Source organism: Oncorhynchus mykiss, chromosome 24, assembly GCF_057628025.1.
Source record: "Oncorhynchus mykiss isolate SJ-2025 chromosome 24, ASM5762802v1, whole genome shotgun sequence".
NCBI classification, from domain to species: domain Eukaryota; kingdom Metazoa; phylum Chordata; class Actinopteri; order Salmoniformes; family Salmonidae; genus Oncorhynchus; species Oncorhynchus mykiss.
Window position 1 is genome coordinate 31,209,762 of NC_143045.1, and position 18,830 is coordinate 31,228,591.

Genomic DNA, 18,830 nt, shown 5'->3' on the forward strand with positions numbered 1-18,830 from the left:
GGACTGCACTGCTGTGGGACACATCAAGGGCTTGGTGGTAATCGGGTCCTTTTTAAGGGATTGGCCAGCTCCCCGCCCCATCTACGCTGAGGATTGGTTGTGTGTTTGGGGTTTTGCTTGTGTTCCCTCGTCCCACAAGTTTCCGGTGTGGTTTAATTAATTTGTGGCGTGCTGGCTGACAGTGGGTGGGTGTCTGAGTTCAGTGTCTTGTTGATGGAGGTGACCCATATCAAAGACCTTCTACCCTTTGCTACCTCCACTCAGAACGGAGGTTATTTTAGCCTATACATCTGTATGCTCAAACAACATGCTATAGATTTGATCTAGGTTATTATTAAGTACTGTGTTAGAAAATAATATTTATTTAGTCCTTACATGAAAATGTGCTCTTCGAAAGCAACAAAATATAATTATTTCTGTCTCTTTTGATTTTCCTATATTCCCAAATGTAATCATATTGTTCCATATGATTATGAATGTGTGGTGGTATGTTTTTCACCGTCCTTGCCTAAATCCCATTGTTCTGTGTCTTTATTCTGTTTGCCATCACGCTGAAACACATTTCTGATGACTATTTCAATGTGTGTGAGTGTCTGACTTCATTTACTTACACATGTGCCTGTGGTAGTTTTTTACACTGTGTCAATCACAATTTAAAGAAGTTCGGCTCACGGAGAAATAATCACAATTATAATTATTTTTTATAATTATGCATGCAGTATTTGTGTAATGGAGATTAATTTTGAGTAATGAATGTGTAGTCTTGTGGAACATTGCTTCTCCTCTCAGAGTTGTGGAGTGGGCTCATATCTTCACTGCTGGGCATTTTAATCACACATCTACAGTAGAACATTGTGAATAAAGGAAGTGAACAGCAGCTTCATCTTAAACCTGGTATCAAGGTCTGACAGAGATGATTGAAGTCCCTGTAGGATACATCCTCCTCTTGGTTCTCATGGTGTGAATAGATCCACTTCACTGAATGAGGATTCTCAAATCCCTGAGAAGCTTTCCGGTGGAAATGTGTGTTTATTAAGAAGGTTACTTTTGTTTTTCCTCTTTTTTTGAGTTTGTGGTAGTCAGGAAAGACGCTGTTGGGCTCTGAGTGTCAGTCAGGTCACAGTGAATCAATCACAACCACAGGAGAGGAATTTGCACAACACAGAGGTGGATCAACTTCACAGAGTCAGGAGGGAGAGAGAGAAAGAGAGGGAAGGTAACAAAGGATGGACTGCGCCAGGCAGTGAGAGAGATGGAAAAAGGGATAAGAAGCTGTTGCGTTGTAGGAATTCATCATGTGGGCGTATTGATGTTGGCTTTCAGATGTTTTGTTTACATTTCTACCCTTTCATGACAAAATGAAAATGTTATTTCTATCTTATGACGTTCTATGTGTCAAAAGCTTTTTAGTATTTTGAGGTAGCACTATACATAATCAAGATAAATGTAGGCTACATATAATGGCAGAGTTTCTATCAAATCCTCTCTTCAGGGCTGATGGGTTTATGTCAACGTTTCCTTTCTCATGTGTCCCATAACATTGGTTGAATTTTTTTTTTGTCACAAATATTCAGAGCACATCAAATGTAATGTGACTGAAAATGGTTGATTGATTCAGTTTGATTTTGGGGATGTTTGTGGGGAATATATGCAAATGCATGTGTCTGGTTCTATTAGTGGAAGGTTCCTCCGGTGGTTTTAGTCTTTTGTTTCCTGTCCCATGTGCATTGAGTGAAAGGTTCAAAGGGCATATTCCTGAACCCTCTCTGGTATTCACTTTAGTGGGTGTGACATACCATTAAGTAGATATATTATTTCCCTACTATCAACATCCCCCTTGGTTTTCTTCTGCTTTGCAGGAAGCTGACTTTAATTTGTTGTCGGTAATAGGGAGGCTGAATGTTTTCTTCAATCACAGAGTGTTCATTATGGACATGAATTAATCAAAATGGCAGCATATGCTTTCTGGACACGTAAAATATCTCCCCAGCATGCACTGTAATTCTCCTTATTGAATGTATCCTTGAATCCTTTGTCAGAGGAAAAGGGTGGAGACAGGGAAGAAAATCAAGATGCATTTTGAAAAACACACCACAAATTGACATGTGCCCTCTGATGTAGATTTCTATACCACTTACCTTAAAACCCAGCTTGTATTGCCTCAGACAGCCTATATATATGAGCTGTGAACGACAGCGACTGTAGAATGCATGAATAGTCATTTACTTTCCACTACCAGTATGCGCACACAGCCTCTGAACCTTTGGCAAGTCTTTCACAACAGACATTGCCCTTTTCTTTCCAGACTAATATATTCTTCTCTTCCTCACCTTGGTCCTCCCCTCCTGCCCCTCTTCTGTATTAAAACGGGTCCAAATCTATTGCAGAGTAATTACTTTAGAGAACAGGAATTTATGTTCATGAGTGAGTGGTGGTTCATTTTTTTGTGCTCCACTGTGTCCCTGGAATGTTCCATCGTTAAACTAAGATGACAGACCAATTCCTATTCCCATATCAAACCTGTTCCGAGAGCACTGTCAGTCTGTTATGGTCAGGGATTATATTCATAGAAATTACACATCTAATTAGTTTGAAGGAAACACTCTCATAACGGTATCTGAAATGTTTCTAAATACAACAGGATCCTGGGAACACCCCTTGTCTGTGAGCTCAAAGAACTGACGAACTGCAGATCACATCATTTAAATCAGGATTCCTCACATCTCTTTCCAGTCCTAGTGAAGCTCAGCTCATCCCTAAATTAACTTGTTGATTGGTTTACAGGTGTACTCATTAAGAGTGAGATTAATCTAGTAAAACATGAGGCTCTTTGAGAAAGAGATGACTTCTCAATCCCATTCTCTGGTGTATCTTGCTCCAGAGATACTCCTAGTTTCATAGACCCCAATCCTCTCGTGGCACACAGCAGCAAATTGCATCGTTACTTTGCAAATTTGTTCAAGCAATCAACTCAATCTCGCTTGGGGTACCAATCTGACAACAGGCATGATTATAATCCTGGGCGGCTCACTGGCTGTCTCCGGGGAGAGGAATGACAGGAGAATGACAATGAAGCTTGAAATTGTTTATTATATTTCCACCTTTCCCTATTTTCTCCATCCTTCCTCAGCCCAGGACCAGACCAATGCTGCTCCATTTCAATGTCTTAGCACAGCCAAACTACCACCATTTTGACAGGCACTACTGTGATCGGGTCTTTGTGTTAGTAAAGCAGTCTTGCATGTAATCTTTTTTGATCTGGGGGACTGAGCATAGCAGTGGTCTGTTCAAGTAAAGACCTGCCATGGGCAGAAAGGAACATCTGTGATGTTTGGGAATGAGGATAAGGCCTATGCAAAGTCTGAGTCAAAACAGTGGCTATGGATTAGAACTGATGACGAGTGCCCCTTAGTGTGGCTGCGGATGGAGTGCGTGGCTGCGGACGGAGCGTGTGGCTGCGGACAGAGCGTGTGGCTGCGTGGCTGCGGACAGAGCGTGTGGCTGCGGACGGAGCATGTGGCTGCGGACGGAGCGTGTGGCTGCGTGGCTGCGGACGGAGCGCGTGGCTGCGGACGGAGCGTGTGGCTGCGTGGCTGAGGACGGAGCGTGTGGCTGCGGACGGAGCGTGTGGCTGCGTGGCTGCGGACGGAGCGTGTGGCTGCGGACGGAGCGTGTGGCTGCGTGGCTGCGGACGGAGCGCGTGGCTGCGGACGGAGCGGATGGAAGGCGTGGCTGCGGACGGAGCGTGTGGCTGCGTGGCTGCGGACGGAGCGCGTGGCTGCGGACGGAGCGGATGGAAGGCGTGGCTGCGGACGGAGCGGATGGAAGGCGTGGCTGAGGACGGAGCATGTGGCTGCGTGGCTGCGGACGGAGCGCGTGGCTGCGGACGGAGCGCGTGGCTGCGGACGGAGCGGATGGAAGGCGTGGCTGCGGACGGAGCGCGGACGGAGCGTGTGGCTGCGTGGCTGCGGACGGAGCGAGTGGCTGCGGACGGAGCGGATGGAAGGCGTGGCTGCGGACGGAGCGCGGACGGAGCATGTGGCTGCGTGGCTGCGGACAGACCGTGTGGCTGCGGACGGAGCGTGTGGCTGCGGACGGAGCGTGTGGCTGCGGACGGAGCGTGTGGCTGCGGACGGAGCGCGTGGCTGCGGACGGAGCGTGTGGCTGCGTGGCTGCGGACGGAGCGAGTGGCTGCGGACGGAGCGTGTGGCTGCGGACGGAGCGCGTGGCTGCGGACGGAGCGTGTGGCTGCGTGGCTGCGGACGGAGCGAGTGGCTGCGGACGGAGCGGATGGAAGGCGTGGCTGCGGACGGAGTGCGGACGGAGCGTGTGGCTGTGGATGGATTGGATGGAGTGTGGCTGAGGACGGAGCGTGTGGCTGCGTGGCTGCGGACGGAGCGCGTGGCTGCGGACGGAGCGTGTGGCTGCGTGGCTGCTGACGGAGCGCGTGGCTGCGGACGGAGCGGATGGAAGGCGTGGCTGCGGACGGAGCGTGTGGCTGTGGATGGATTGGATGGAGTGTGGCTGAGGACGGAGCGTGTGGCTGCGTGGCTGCGGACGGAGCGGATGGAAGGCGTGGCTGCGGACGGAGCGCGGACGGAGCGTGTGTCTGTGGATGGATTGGATGGAGTGTGGCTGCGGACGGAGCGTGTGTCTGTGGATGGATTGGATGGAGTGTGGCTGAGGACGGAGCGGGTGGAGCGTGTGGCTGCGGTCGGAGCATGGCGGGGACTTTTCTAAAGATCCACTAAAACCTTTAAATCAAGTCTTTCCATGTAAATGCACCAACAGACTGCATTAGCCCGGGTCTATTTGGGTTTAAACCAAATACATTACATTTACCTGAGGAAGGGCTTTGGACTACAGAGTCAGGCGTAGCAGATGGATATGAAATGACCTGATGGGAAGTTGGAGAGGAGGGGGCCCAGGCTGTTGATTCTCATTTCACCACCTGTCCTCATGTCCCAGTAAGGATGTCTGAGACAGAGATAAATACTGCCAGCACTGTGATTTATAAGCTGTGCAGCGGACAGAATTTACCCATTACCTGACTGGGTTCACAAGGCCCACAGGTCTACACAGAGTCCACTGCAGACAGACTCTCCGACCCTCTCTTCCCGTTTCCCTTTCTCACTCTTTCCCACTATCCTCCCTTCTTCTCCCTCGTCCACACCACAGAATGACAATCTCCTCCCTGCAGATCCAGTCCTGCTCTGATTTGAAATTTTTGACTTAACAGACTGTGAGCACAGTGTTGATTCTCTTTCAGAAATAATAGAGATTATGTATTGGGGTGTGTGTGATAGTGTAGTAACATGCGTTACCATGAAAGCATAAACAGAAAATATTCCCCAAAATAAATATAATGATGAGACTATGAAAATAATATGCTAGTGTATGTACTTGGTCAGTGAACATTGTTTGTGAAGTAATGAGCAGTGGGCCTTAACAGTATGCTGTGTTCAGAAGTGTAAAAACTTGAACATAATACTTTATAAACGGGGACCAATGAGATCAGTGCATTCGCTTGCTTTGAACTCATTGAGAACGGCGATTGGCTGATGGCAAACAAGCCACCCAGTTGACTACTTTTAAATGGTGGAAGCCTTCAATGGCAATGTCCATGCAAAAATTGGTTAGTCCTCTAACTAACTCTGTAAAAATGTGACATTGAATAGTTCAGAGCCATCATTGGATTGTATCTATTCCCTTGGATTATAAACAATACACTTCCTTGGATTTGGATGTAAGGACTCAAACCAGAGGTTCTTGTAGGTCTAAGCCTTTGATTTCTTCCCTGGATTTTCTCTTTGGACTGTTGGCTCTGACAGGATTATTCATTTGTTGATTATTTAATAATTATTTTGTTGCTTATGTTAAACCCTTATAGTTTTCCTATAAAGAATACACTATTAGTGCACTAACCAAGTTCCCCAATCTTTAATTTCTGGCAAGTTTGTGGTTTATGCAAGTTACAGTGTAGTGTCTGTTTTGGTTGGTGCTTGTATCTTTAATGTTTACTGTAGATCTTTACAAATGTCACCAAACTCAATTTTGATGGAACAATGTCCATCCTGTTTTTATTTGGCCCCTTATGTCTTTGGTTCTTGAAATGCCTCCTTTGTTCAGAGGTTGAGCACCAAGCCACCAACTATCAGTTCTTTTCTTGTTATGGAGAGAGTTGATGTGAGACTCCATGTCATGTTTCATTCCTCCCATCTCTAAAACATGACCAGTGTCTGTCTGGGTGCCCTCCACTGTAACCTCTGTGATATTAAGCTTCTCTCTGAATTGCCGCCTGTCGAGCGTATTACACCATGTCTATCGATTCTGAAATCGAGATGGAGCTTGATATATAGCAAATCAAATCAAAATCAAATCAAATGTATTTATATAGCCCTTCGTACATCAGCTGATATCTCAAAGTGCTGTACAGAAACCCAGTCTAAAACCCCAAACAGCAAGCAATGCAGGTGTAGAAGCACCTGCAGGTGTAGAAGCACATATATATATATATATATATGTGTACTTAATATACCAAGTTTGTTTATGTGTGTACTGGGTCTGGTTCAAAGTGGATGATTGAATGTGTACATCCATTACATAGTCCATTACAAATAGTACCTGCATGTATACATATTGTTGGGTATGTAGCAATACATGGACTAAATGATAAAATAATTTGAAAAGAGAGGTTTAGAGTATGTAGAAACAAAGTTAGCATGCGTTTAGCATCCTGTAGCAGACAGTAGAAAATAAGATAATCTCTGCACTGCAGGCTATTGTGTTTCCGCCAGTGTTAAATAGAACTGGCTCTGCCTGTAATATGGGTTAATTGTTCTGGATGGCTGGATCACTTCCAACAGTTCATCCAATTTCCATTTAAATTGAGCTATCGGAGCATGACATGGGTGACACTCTGCTCCGCGCGGCACTGTCACAAGCTGCCATGGTTGGCCTGGCCCACTCCTGGGCTGGATGTGGAGCGGGGAACCTTGTTTTTAGGTCTATCTGGGGGTTCTCAAGTGGCACACCCTGCCTGGCTCTCCCAATGGGGTTGATCCTTTAAGCCAGAGCCAGCCAAAAAGCCCTCTCATATAGTCAGAGCAGTGGAGTGTATATGCATCGCCACATAGTCAATCTCCTTCTGGCAATCATCACAGTTTGTCGTGACCTGCCAGTCTGTACAGTGGAGTAGAGGGGAGGCCATATGCATTCCTGTTTAGGAGTTCTATTCTCTTGCTCTTTAAATGTGAAATGTGATGATTTTCTCTTACAATATCATCAATCTCTTATACATATTTCATTCAGTAATTGCATGTTTAAAATCAAAGGAGGTGCACTTTATAATGACAGATTTATGATGACTGATGCATATTTCTAAATCATGGTGTCACTGTACAATTACTGCTGAATGTTACAACAAACTTATAGACAACACATACAGTACATTTGTCTATTTTAGGACCCTCAGCCACACCTTGCATTGGCCAGATATCCACAGGGATGTGGAGCACTGCAGTGTGTATTTCAGTCAGAGAGTCGAAGTCAGAGAAGGTTGTCTGACTGTAGCATTGCCTTCCTGTGAGCTGTTCTCCTCTCCCTATCGCCCGTCCCCCCCCCCACTGCCCCTATACATCATACAGACAGGTTCTGTGCTCCTGTGGATGTGACTCCTAACAATCATGCTCTACAGCTGAGCAAGCATAACATCCCACGGACCCTACTGTATCATCGATCTGTTCCATTATAGAAACCACCCCCATGTCATACTTATTGTTTCTACACTCTTGGAAAAAGGTGCTATCTAGAACCTAAATGGATCCTTCGGCTGTCTCCATTTGAGAATCCTTTGAAGAACAACTTTTTGGTTCCAGGTTTAACTCTTGGAATCCAAAAGGGAACCAAAAAGGGTTCTACCTGGAATCGAAAAGGGTTAGCCTATTGGGACAGCCGAACAACCCGTTTGGCACCCTTATTTCTTAGAGTGTAGAAGGGGTTGAGGAAACTCCTGCAGTAAATCATGTGTGTTTTGATAGAATGGCTGCTTTGGAAAGCCTTTGTCTTAGTAGGCTATTCTCTTTGGTTGTCCCTAACCTCAGTGGGCCAGACCCTCTATCATTATGGTCTGGTTCAGTGGTGTGAAGAGGCTCCACCCTAGGCAGGGTGGTTAGTGTGTGATCTCTGGCGAGATGCTGAATTCAATCATTTAGCCGACCCGAGGGCTCCTCACCCTCAGACCTTGACCCAGGACTTTATTTGCCGGGTCATGAGGAGAAAATGGAGGCCACACACTTTACCGCTTGTGGACTAAATGACACCAGGATGAATGGGAGGTTAGGTCCACTGGGACTCACCTCTGACCTGTGTTTAGCTTCTTATTGAGTTTGGTCTCAAGGTGCATGTAGGTTTATTACCCACATTGCAATTATTCTAAGAATTGCAATTTTAATTTGAGTGCTGATTTTTCTCTCCTTTTTCTCCCTTTTTGTTATTGTGCAAGGTTCAGAGAGCAAATGTTTGCCTATCTGTGTGTTTGTTTTGGTACAAGTGTGTATTCATACAGTGTGTACTGTGTGTGCACTCACCTATGTGTAATGTTTGCGTAAGCTTGTGTTGTTTGGTGCATGGTGTGATGCGGGGGTATATTCACTACACGTCTGTCTGCTAGCCCAGTGAGTGACTCATTTGAATCTGGTCTCCTTGAGGTGTCCTTCACTCTAACACACTGAGCCTGAGACGGGGGGCTGGGGATGGGCCCCCTCAATGCTCCCCTCCCCCAGTGATCCTCTGCAGGTTCTCCAACAGAAAATACATGTCCAGATATTTCTATCGTTCTGCTGTCTGATCTTCACACAGGGTTCTAAAACAAAGCCCTGGTATGAATATTTATAACTCCTCTGATGGGATCAATGGGAAGAAGAGAGAGGACCTGAATAATCATCCATCTGTACTTCCAGACCCTTCTCTACTCTCCATCTCTCTAAAGTGGAAGTGTTGTTTGAAAGAGGAAATATGTGTGTGAGAGAAGTAGAGGGAGAGAGAGAGAAATAAATGTGTGTACGTGTGTGTGAGCATGCATATTTTGTCTGTGCATGTTGGCAGGCTTGGTATTACTACCTTGACGGGGATCATGTAGTTATTCCTGTTCCAGCTTCTAGGTATTATTGATACAATAATGAAGCTACGCTAGTTTGGCCTTTCATTCTAAATCCAGGCATCCACTTCTGGATCGACAACTACCCTAACACCTCAGCTTACTTTGTTTTCGTTCTTTCACATCCTATGACTCCCACACTCCATCTCTTACCTCAGCATCTCTGGCTAAACTTCTGAGAGAGAGAGTGGGAGTGGGAGTGGGAGTGGGTTGGACTTAGAACAGACCCCTGGTGTCTTCATTAACATTCCCAGCATGGAGGATCTCAGAGATAAAAGTCAGACAGGCTGAGACAGTCTGCTCTGTGTCTTCCGTGGGTGGTGGGCACACTGCCCGGTGCTCAGTAAGCAAATTAGGTGGGCACTGTGCCCAACACTGGCTCTTTCTGACGTACAGTAGCCCTGCCACACACACTTTAACTGCACAAGGAGAAAACCATTCATCAGAGGTGCTTGCATCTCCCAGCTTGTACTGGTCTGCAGAGAGGGGAGAGGCAGACGAGCCCAGAGTCCTTGGTGATGAATGCCGTAGCTTCCACACCTTTTAAAAGTACACTTTATCAATGGGGAATGGAGCAGCGTGTTCAGGTGGCTGAGGGGAAATTGCCTTTTTCCTTTCACCTGCAGCCAATGGTGAAGAAGTGAATGGAAAGGGATGGGAGGCCGGCTGCCCTCTGAGCTGATGTATATGGAGAAAATGAGAGGAGCAGACCTTTCAATCTCTCTCTCTACCGCCTCCTTTCTCCTTATCCTTTCTTTTTTTATTCCTCCTCTCTCTCCCTCCATTCCCCAGTGCTGCAGAGTGTTGGGTCACTGAGGTGTGTGTGTTGACAGGCTGAGCTCTGGGAGGTCGTGAGGGCAAGGGCAGCGTATGCAGACTTGGAGACAGAAAGCTGAGACAGCAAGGCCCTGTCTGAGACCACTGTGTGCAGCACCAATACCAAGCCCAGACAGGAAGAGAACAGTGTGCAGCAATATTACCGAGGCCAGACAGGAACAGACCAGTGTGCAGCACCAATACCGAGGCCAGACAAGAACAGAAGAGTGTGCAGCACCAATACCGAGGCCAGACAGGAACAGAACAGTGTGCAGCACCAATAACGAGGCCAGACAGGAACAGAACAGTGTGCAGCACCAATACTGAGGACAGACAGAGCAGAACAGAGTGTGCAGCACCAATACCGAGGACAGACAGGAACAGAACAGTGTGCAGCACTAATAACGAGGCCAGACAGGAACAGAACAGAGTGCAGCACCAATACTGAGGACAGAGAGAACCACGACCTTGAGCCGTGAGCAGAAGAAATGCATTTCAAATACATATCCCACTGTGGAGGTGGGCTCCCAGGCCCGTCTGCCCAGGGTACGTGTTCACTGAATGGCATATGGTGTTTTGCTCAAACTGGATTAAATTCAGCCCCTCATGAATTATTGTGAATGCCCAGGATATTGTGCTGCAGCATTGAGAGAAGCGATAAACAAATTAGTGATTTTTTTCATATCCTTCCCTAATTGATATTCATGAATGCAGTAACTTATATGCCACAAAGGGTGTTGTGCAGTGAAAAGATTTAGATTTAGATTGTTAATCAATGGGCGACTGACTGCTCAGTGTGTCTGTCTGTCTGTGTGAGGGTGGGTGTGAGTGTGTCTGTGAGTGTGTCTGTGAGTGTGTCTGTGTGTGAGTGCGTGTGTGTGTGCGTGTGTGTGTGCGCGTGTGTGTGCCACAGGCGGCCGGCCGGTGGCACCTTATTTGGGAAGGACGGCTCATAGTAATGGATGGAAGGGAATAAATGGAATGGTGTCCAACACATCCATGTGCTTGATGCCGTTCCATTCCAGAAATGATTATGAGCCGTCTTCCCCTCACCAGCCTCCTGTGGTGTGTGTATTTAAATAAATGTTTGGTTGGGCCCATTTGACTGAATTAGGATCAACATGAATTATTTTGCCCTGCAGCCCTCCCTATCAATGGGACCAGTGGTGGTTTGTCTGTGGGGCTTTTATATGTAAAACACATAGCACAGGGGTGCTCCCAGACACCGGGATTAGAAAGCTCTCTGTAGGGACGCGGGACGAGGTTCTCTCCCTGTTGTGTTTGTTTATTTCAACCATCTGCCCACAAAAAAACCTCTGCCTTTATGTCTGCAGACATGACACATTTCTCTCAGGGCTGTGTTTAACTCCGTACTCGACAGGATCAGAGAGAGAGAGAGGCATCATTCATTATATGAGTTTCATGGTATATTTGTTTACGGACCGTTCATGGATGAGGCTTTTGTGCAAAAAGGAGCTTTCAGCTTTGTTTTATTAAAGGGTTTCTGTCCAGATGTTCTGCTCCAAAGCAGCTGAGGTTGTTTGGGATGTTTACATTACCCCCTGAGCTAACTGAGGTAAGAGAGTATACTGTAGCTGCACAATAGTGTCCTAACCATTATTTTACATTAAAGCCATTTAGCAGAAGCTCTTCTCCGGAGCGACTTACAGGAGCAATGAGGGTTAAGTGCCTTGCTCAAGGGCACATCAACAGAATTTTCACCTAGTCGGCTCAGGGATTCAAACCAGAGACCTTTCGGTTACTGGCCCAATGCTTTTAACCACTGGGCTACCTTTCCCCCTTATACAGAAGGAAGTGCAACTGTATTGAACTTACAAACATGTAGTTTTAGACAATATATATAGTTTGCAATTCAGTACCTCTACCATCCCTCTACCTCTCCTCTCTATCTCTCCTGCATGCTAACAGAGAGAGCTATACCAGGTTGGCCTCTGTAAACTGTGAACAGCATGTTAGTGTGTGAGTCAGAGAGCAGTACTGCAGGTGAATTTCACTACACCTGCAATAACATCTGCTAAACACGTGTATGTGACCAATAAAATGTGATTGGATTTATATTGTTGTATCTCTGTGGTGTTGTGGAGAAGAAGGGCAGCCTACTGAAGACTCCTCTTTCTCTCCACAGCCCCCATCATGCCCCACTGATGGATCTATTTAAATATGTATCTTTCCCGGCAGCTGACTCTATCAAATGCTGAGGATTCCCCTGTTTTCTCCCACATGTATGTTCAGTCTTGGAGTGGATCTGTCCCCATTTCACCCTGATGTCAGTCTTAAGAATGGAAGAGGAGTAAGGATAGATGGGTTCTATATACCAGGATGTGTCCCTCCCTCAGTCATGGGGACGAGTATGTTTTCATGCACGGGGATTGAGTGATTCAGTGCTCTTGGCCCTGTGTGTCTCTCCCTAGCTATAACCACTCACTGGCAGGCAGACAAGGGTGAGAGATTATACACAGCTCTCTGCTGGGCAACCGCTTCCCTGGGACATGTTGCTCATTTTCAGGATTGCATTTGAATATGTGCAGGAAAGATTGGAGTCTGATGATGATTTATGGTTCACTAGGAGGATGCTGCATGGTGATGTGTGGAGAAGAGGACATTTCACTCACATTCCCATAACGGCTGTTAAACATTATAGTGATAACCAACAAGAGCCAATATAGTGATCTCCACATAAAAGGTAGGGAGAGAATGACGGATTGCATCGCTACAGTCACCTACTCCTACAGGATTTCATGGTGGACTTATTTCGACCTTACCTGTGAATCTGGTCTTGTAACAAAAAAAATGAAATATTGAAGGCATACACGTTTTTTCATGATCTCCACTCAGATGTGGGTAATTTCACAAATGTAAAGTTAAGTGGTCATTACTGTGTCATCACTGGTCCAAAAATGGCATTTTACATTGTGCCTTGTAGCTGGACACTGTCCATTACTCTTAGCTGTTTGTGATCAGGCTATGTGACACACACTGCATCTGTGTTGGACACGGACCTAGTCTCCTGCCTTACCACATCACCTGAAGGCTAAAGAAAATACAGACTAAGGAAATGGAGGGCATCCAATCGTTCTGACACACACACAATGTTGGTTAGAGGGAGGTTCTATATATCACTGAAATGAATTTGGTTTCATCAGTTGCTTTAGATTTCAGTCAATTCATCTATTTGAGTTATGGTTGCTCTTAAGAAGAGAATCATGCCAGCTGTGTTATCTACCTGTATTGTCTCAGCCTCCAGCCTCAGTATAATTGCACATCTCTTACGTACTGTTCTTCTCGGCTTGCTTAGTGAACATGTACTGTACACACCCATAAGGAAACCAGGCACGAGGTCAAAGTAATGCAGTGTGGAAGAATTTGTCCCCTGCTTTGGGACCAGCGAGAAATGGGCAGAGACAAGCATGTGTAGTCTATCAAGTCACATTTCAAATCAAATTTATTGATAAAGCCCTTCTTACATCAGCTGATATCTCAAAGTGCTGTACAGAAACCCAGCCTTTCCGTTCACCTTCACACTCCTGGGCCAGACTACACTCAATCATAGGACCTACTGAAGAGATGAGTCTTCAGTAAAGACTTAAAGGTTGAGACCGGGTCTGTGTCTCTCACATGGGTAGGCAGACCATTCCATAAACATGGAGCTCTATAGGAGAGAGCCCTGCCTCCAGCTGTTTGCTTAGAAATTCTAGGGACAATTAGGAGGCCTGCGTCTTGTGACCATTGCGTACGTGTAGGTATGTACGGCAGGACCAAATCGGAAAGATAGGTAGGAGCAAGCCTATGTAATGCTTTGTAGTTTAGCAGTAAAACCTTGAAATCAGCCCTTGCCTTAACAGGAAGCCAGTGTAGGGAAGCTAGCACTGGAGTAATATTATCAAATTTTTTGGTTCTCGTCAAGATTCTAGCAGCCGTGTTGAGCACTAACTGAAGTTTATTTAGTGCTTTATCTGGATATCTGGAAAGTAGAGCATTGCTGTGCTGCCATCCTGTTAGAAGGTAACAGATTATTTTATTACAATGGTTAAAATGTATTTTCATTGTGTTCCATGGTGTTATTCGCCCCCTAGTGGAGCTTTCTGGTACTTTGAAAGACTACGCAAACAGGAAGTAGAGAATTCATTCTGCACGCATAGAAGCAGCTACAAACAACGCTACGGTGCAGGTCTTTCAGTGTAGTTATTTCTTGTCACGCTTCAGCCTTGGAAAATATTTGTTTGTAAGTTCGATTCAAGCATTTAGCTAATGATGATAATCTTGTTATTGATAGAGTTGCTTACAAATTTATTTATTTATTTATTTTTTTTTTTATTTTTTTTACCTTTATTTAACCAGGCAAGTCAGTTAAGAACAAATTCTTATTTTCAATGACGGCCTGGGAACAGTGGGTTAACTGCCTGTTCAGGGGCAGAACGACAGATTTGTACCTTGTCAGCTCGGGGGTTTGAACTCACAACCTTCCGGTTACTAGTCCAACGCTCTAACCACTAGGCTACCCTGCCGCCCCAAATCAACGTTGGTTGGTTGCATTTACTCACACAAATTGCAATGCCTTTCATGTATGTCATTAGCTGTATTACTTTGCTCGTGCGTCATGCAAACAAATTGTAAAATATACCATACTGTAGTTTTGTTACTGTTTCTAGTGCAATATGCTTTGTTATTCTACATAGATGGTTGTACATTATTAGAGTAATGAAAGGAGTTAGCCAATTACCATATGAGTAACAATTAGCTACATGGTTTGGCATCATGCCAGATGCATGGTACCTTGGCACGTGCTTTGTATTTTCATGCAACTTCAACTTGAAAGGTATAATGTTCAGCTACAAGGTCGATTTGAATTGAATACTAAAGTATATTCTTTTCTGTATTTTGCAGTTTCACAACATAAACGTTTTCAATATATTAATTCAAGAAAAGTCAGGCCTTGGGAGTTTTATTGAAGACTTAGTTGTTAGCTATCTGTCTAGTTTTGCATGAGAACGCAACTCAAGGGCAGAATAATTGCAGTAGTCTAACCTAGAATTGACAAAAGCATGAATACATTTTTCTGCATCATTTTTGGACAGAAAGTTTCTGATTTTTGAAATGTTACGTAGATGGAAAAAATCTGTCCTTGAAACAGTCTTGATATGTTCGTCAAAAGGGTCCAGAGTAACGCCAAGGTCCTTCACAGTTTTATTTGAGACGACTGTACAACCATCAAGATTAATTGTCAGATTCAACAGAAGATCTCTTTGTTTCTTGGGACCTAAAACAAGCGTCTCTGTTTTATCCAAGTTTAAATGTAGAACATTTGCAGCCATCCACTTCCTTATGTCTGAAACACAGGCTTCCAGCGAGGGCAATTTTGGGGCTTCACCATGTTTCATCAAAATGTACGACTGTGTGTCATCCGCATAGCAGTGAAAGTTAACATTATGTTTCCGAATGATATCACCAAGAGGTAAAATATATAGTGAAAACAATAGTGGTCCTAAAACGGAACCTTGAGGAACATCGAAATATACAATTGATTTGTCAGAGGACAAAACATCCACAGAGACAAACTGATATCTTTCCGACAGATAAGATCTAAACCAGGCCAGAACTTGTCCGTGTAGACCAAGTTGGGTTTCCAATCTCTCAAAAAGAATGGTGATCGATGGTATCAAAAGCAGCACTAAGGTCTACGAGCACGAGGAGTGCAGAGCCTCTTTACCATCTTCACAAGAGCAGTCTCAGTGCTATGATGGGGTCTAGAACCAGACTGATGCTTTTCGTATACATTGTTTGTCTTCAGGAAGGCAGTGAGTTGCTGCGCAGATGACAATGAATCTGTAATCACAATTATCTGGTGAGAAAATAGAGGACTGGTGGAATGCAGTCTTGTCTCCTCGTCAAATGGCACCCGCTCAAAAGTCTTTGTTTATCTGGCCAAAGGTTGACCAATCAGATACTGTATCTTCTATGGAGAAATGTCCTTTATTGTCAGTCGCTGAAGGGTAAATAAAATCCATAGAACAACATAATTCTACCGGTGTTATTGTACCTTCAGATTAGTTTTATACCCATCTCATTACATTTATACTGCCACCAGACAGACAAAGGCAGTTAAACCTGTATAGCAATGGGATGATCTCATAATGGCTCCCAATAGGACAGGGAGTAGATGGGCCTCCTCTCCCCTCTCCAGAGGGACTCACCTGTGATTTAATCTCGTTACCTATGTGACAGGCGGGGTGGCACCATGGCAGCCAGCGCCTGCTCCCTCCCTGGTGACCCCAGATGGCCCGCTCCCCCAGGAGGGTGCATAATTGTCTAATTAAGTGGAGAGAGAGACTGCGGCCCCATTCCCAGCGTACTTCATTAAAGACAGCGCTCCATCAGCTCCTGCCACACAGGGCAGCCTCCTCTAAAAGACTCCCCCCATCCTGGCAGGAAAGGTCAAACACAGACTGAAGGTGCAGCTGCTGATTCTCCCAGTGGCTTACTAACATGTCCTTGGCAGTGTTGGAGTCACTTTCCATGTCGCCATGGTGATTATAGGCAGTATAGTATCTCAGTTGTCTGTTTATTTGAGAAGGAACAGAAACTGAAAGGCCTAGTCTCCTGAAGATTCCTTCAGTGCAGATATTGTAGGACGTCACCTACAGCCACAGTGCATCTAAACATCACAATTCTGTCTGATAGCCTCCGCTGATGGATTCTGCTTGACCTTTCAAAGTCAAGTTATTTATGGGGAACACATACACCTCTTCCCACCGCCTCTCTTCTCCCGTCTACACACACGGACGCGTACACACACACACACACACACACACACACACACACACACACACACGGCAGTTGGTGCCGTTTAAGGATTTTTTTTATTTTTATGACTATGGCCTTATTTCTATTACAGAATATTGGATGACTGTCATTCATAATTGATTCACCCAGCTCAATGTATCATGGATAGGTTTGGCTACTTAGGCTACTTACCACACAGATACTAAAATGTTCCCTTTATTAATGAGGTTGCTACAACCTACCCTATGAATAAAAGTTTACAGGTCAGGAGACATTTGAGTAATCACGGTGAAAGACACATTCAATACTACCTTGCACACACTTGCATCTAGCTGATCTAGGGTGTAATCATTAGTCCAACAGTTGCAAACAATCATTTCTATTGGACAAATTCAGGTATGTTTGTCCCCGTTTGCTTTCGTTTAAGAAACGTTTTTCAACAGAATTGCTCGAATGAATACACCCCTGAATGCACGTAAACACAGTTCACTTTCATAACAGCAAGACTGTTGTGTTATTCCTTCTCGCATCTACGCACTCTCTCACCTTTTTCCGTCAGACTTCAGTGCACAACACATCAGCTGCATTTCATAAACGCTAAACGCCACACACAGCCTACATCGTTGTCACCATATTAGCTAATGGTAACAACATACAGTTGAAGTCTGAAGTTTACATACACCTTAGCCAAATAGATTTAAATTCAGTTTTTCACAATCTCTGACATTTAATCCTAGTAAAAAGTTGGTGTAACTAAGTCAGGTGTGTAGGCCTCCTTGCTCGCAGACACTTTTTCAGTTCTGCCCACAACTTTTCTATTGGCTTGAGGTCAGGGCTTTGTGATGGCCACTCCAATACCTTGACTTTGTTGTCCTTAAGCAATTTTGCCACAACTTTGGAAGAATGCTTGGGGTCATTGTCCATTTGGAAGACCCATTTGCACCAAGCTTTAACTTCCTGACTGATGTCTTGAGATGTTGCTTCAACATATCCACATCATTTTCTTACCTCATTATGCCATCTATTTTGTGATGTGCACTAGTCCCTCCTGCAGCAAAGCACCCCCACAACATGATGCTGCCACCCCCGTGCTTCACGGTTGGGATGGTGTTCTTTGTCTTGCAACCGTCCCACTTTTTCCTCCAAACCTAACGATGGTCATTATGGCCAAACAGTTCTATTTTTCTTTCATCAGACCAGAGGACATTTCTTCAAAAAGTACCTTCTTTGTCCCCATGTGCACTTGCAAACCGTAGTCTGGATTTTTTTATGGCGGTTTTGGAGCAGTGGCTTCTTCCTTGCTAAGAAGCCTTTCAGGTTATGCTGATATAGGACTCATTTTACTGTGGATGTAGATACTTTTGTACCTGTTTCCTCCAGCATCTTCACAAGGTCCTTTGCTGTTGTTTTAGGATTGATTTGCACTTTTCGAACCAAAGCACGTTCATCTCTAGGAGACCGAACGTGTCTCCTTCCTGAGCGGTATGACGGCTACATGGTCCCATGGTGTTTATACTTGCATACTATTGTTTGTACAGATGAACGTGGTACCTTCAGGCATTTGGAAATTGCTCCCAAGGATGAACCAGACTTGTGGAGGTCTACAATTTTGTTGTCTGAGGTCTTGGCTGATTTCTTTTGATTTTCCCATGATGTCAAGCAAAAAGGCACTGAGTTTGAAGATAAGCCTTGAAATACATCCACAGGTACACCACTGAATGACTCAAATGATGTCAATTAGCCTATCAGAAGCTTCCAAAGCCATGACATAATTTTCTGGAATTTTACAAGCTGTTTAAGGCACAGTCAACTTAGTGCATGTAAACTTCTGACCCACTGGAATTGTGATACAGTGAATTATAAGTGAAATAATCTGTCTGTAAACAATTGTTGGAAAAATTACTTGTGTCCTGCACAAAGTAGATTGCCAAAACTATATTTTGTTAACAAGAAATTTGTGAAGTGGTTGAAAAACAAGTTTAAATGACTCCAACCTAGGTGTATGTAAACTTCCGACTTCAATTGTATCTACTAAAACTAATGCTTTAGTAAACCC

General features: G+C 44.8%; 1 long non-coding RNA gene across 1 annotated transcript in view; it reads right to left on the minus strand.

The window, feature by feature from the left end:
• LOC149972421 (uncharacterized) overlaps positions 1-18,830 on the minus strand; it is a 318,744-nt gene that overhangs the window by 10,696 nt on the left and 289,218 nt on the right. The gene's annotated exons all lie outside the window — the stretch shown is intronic.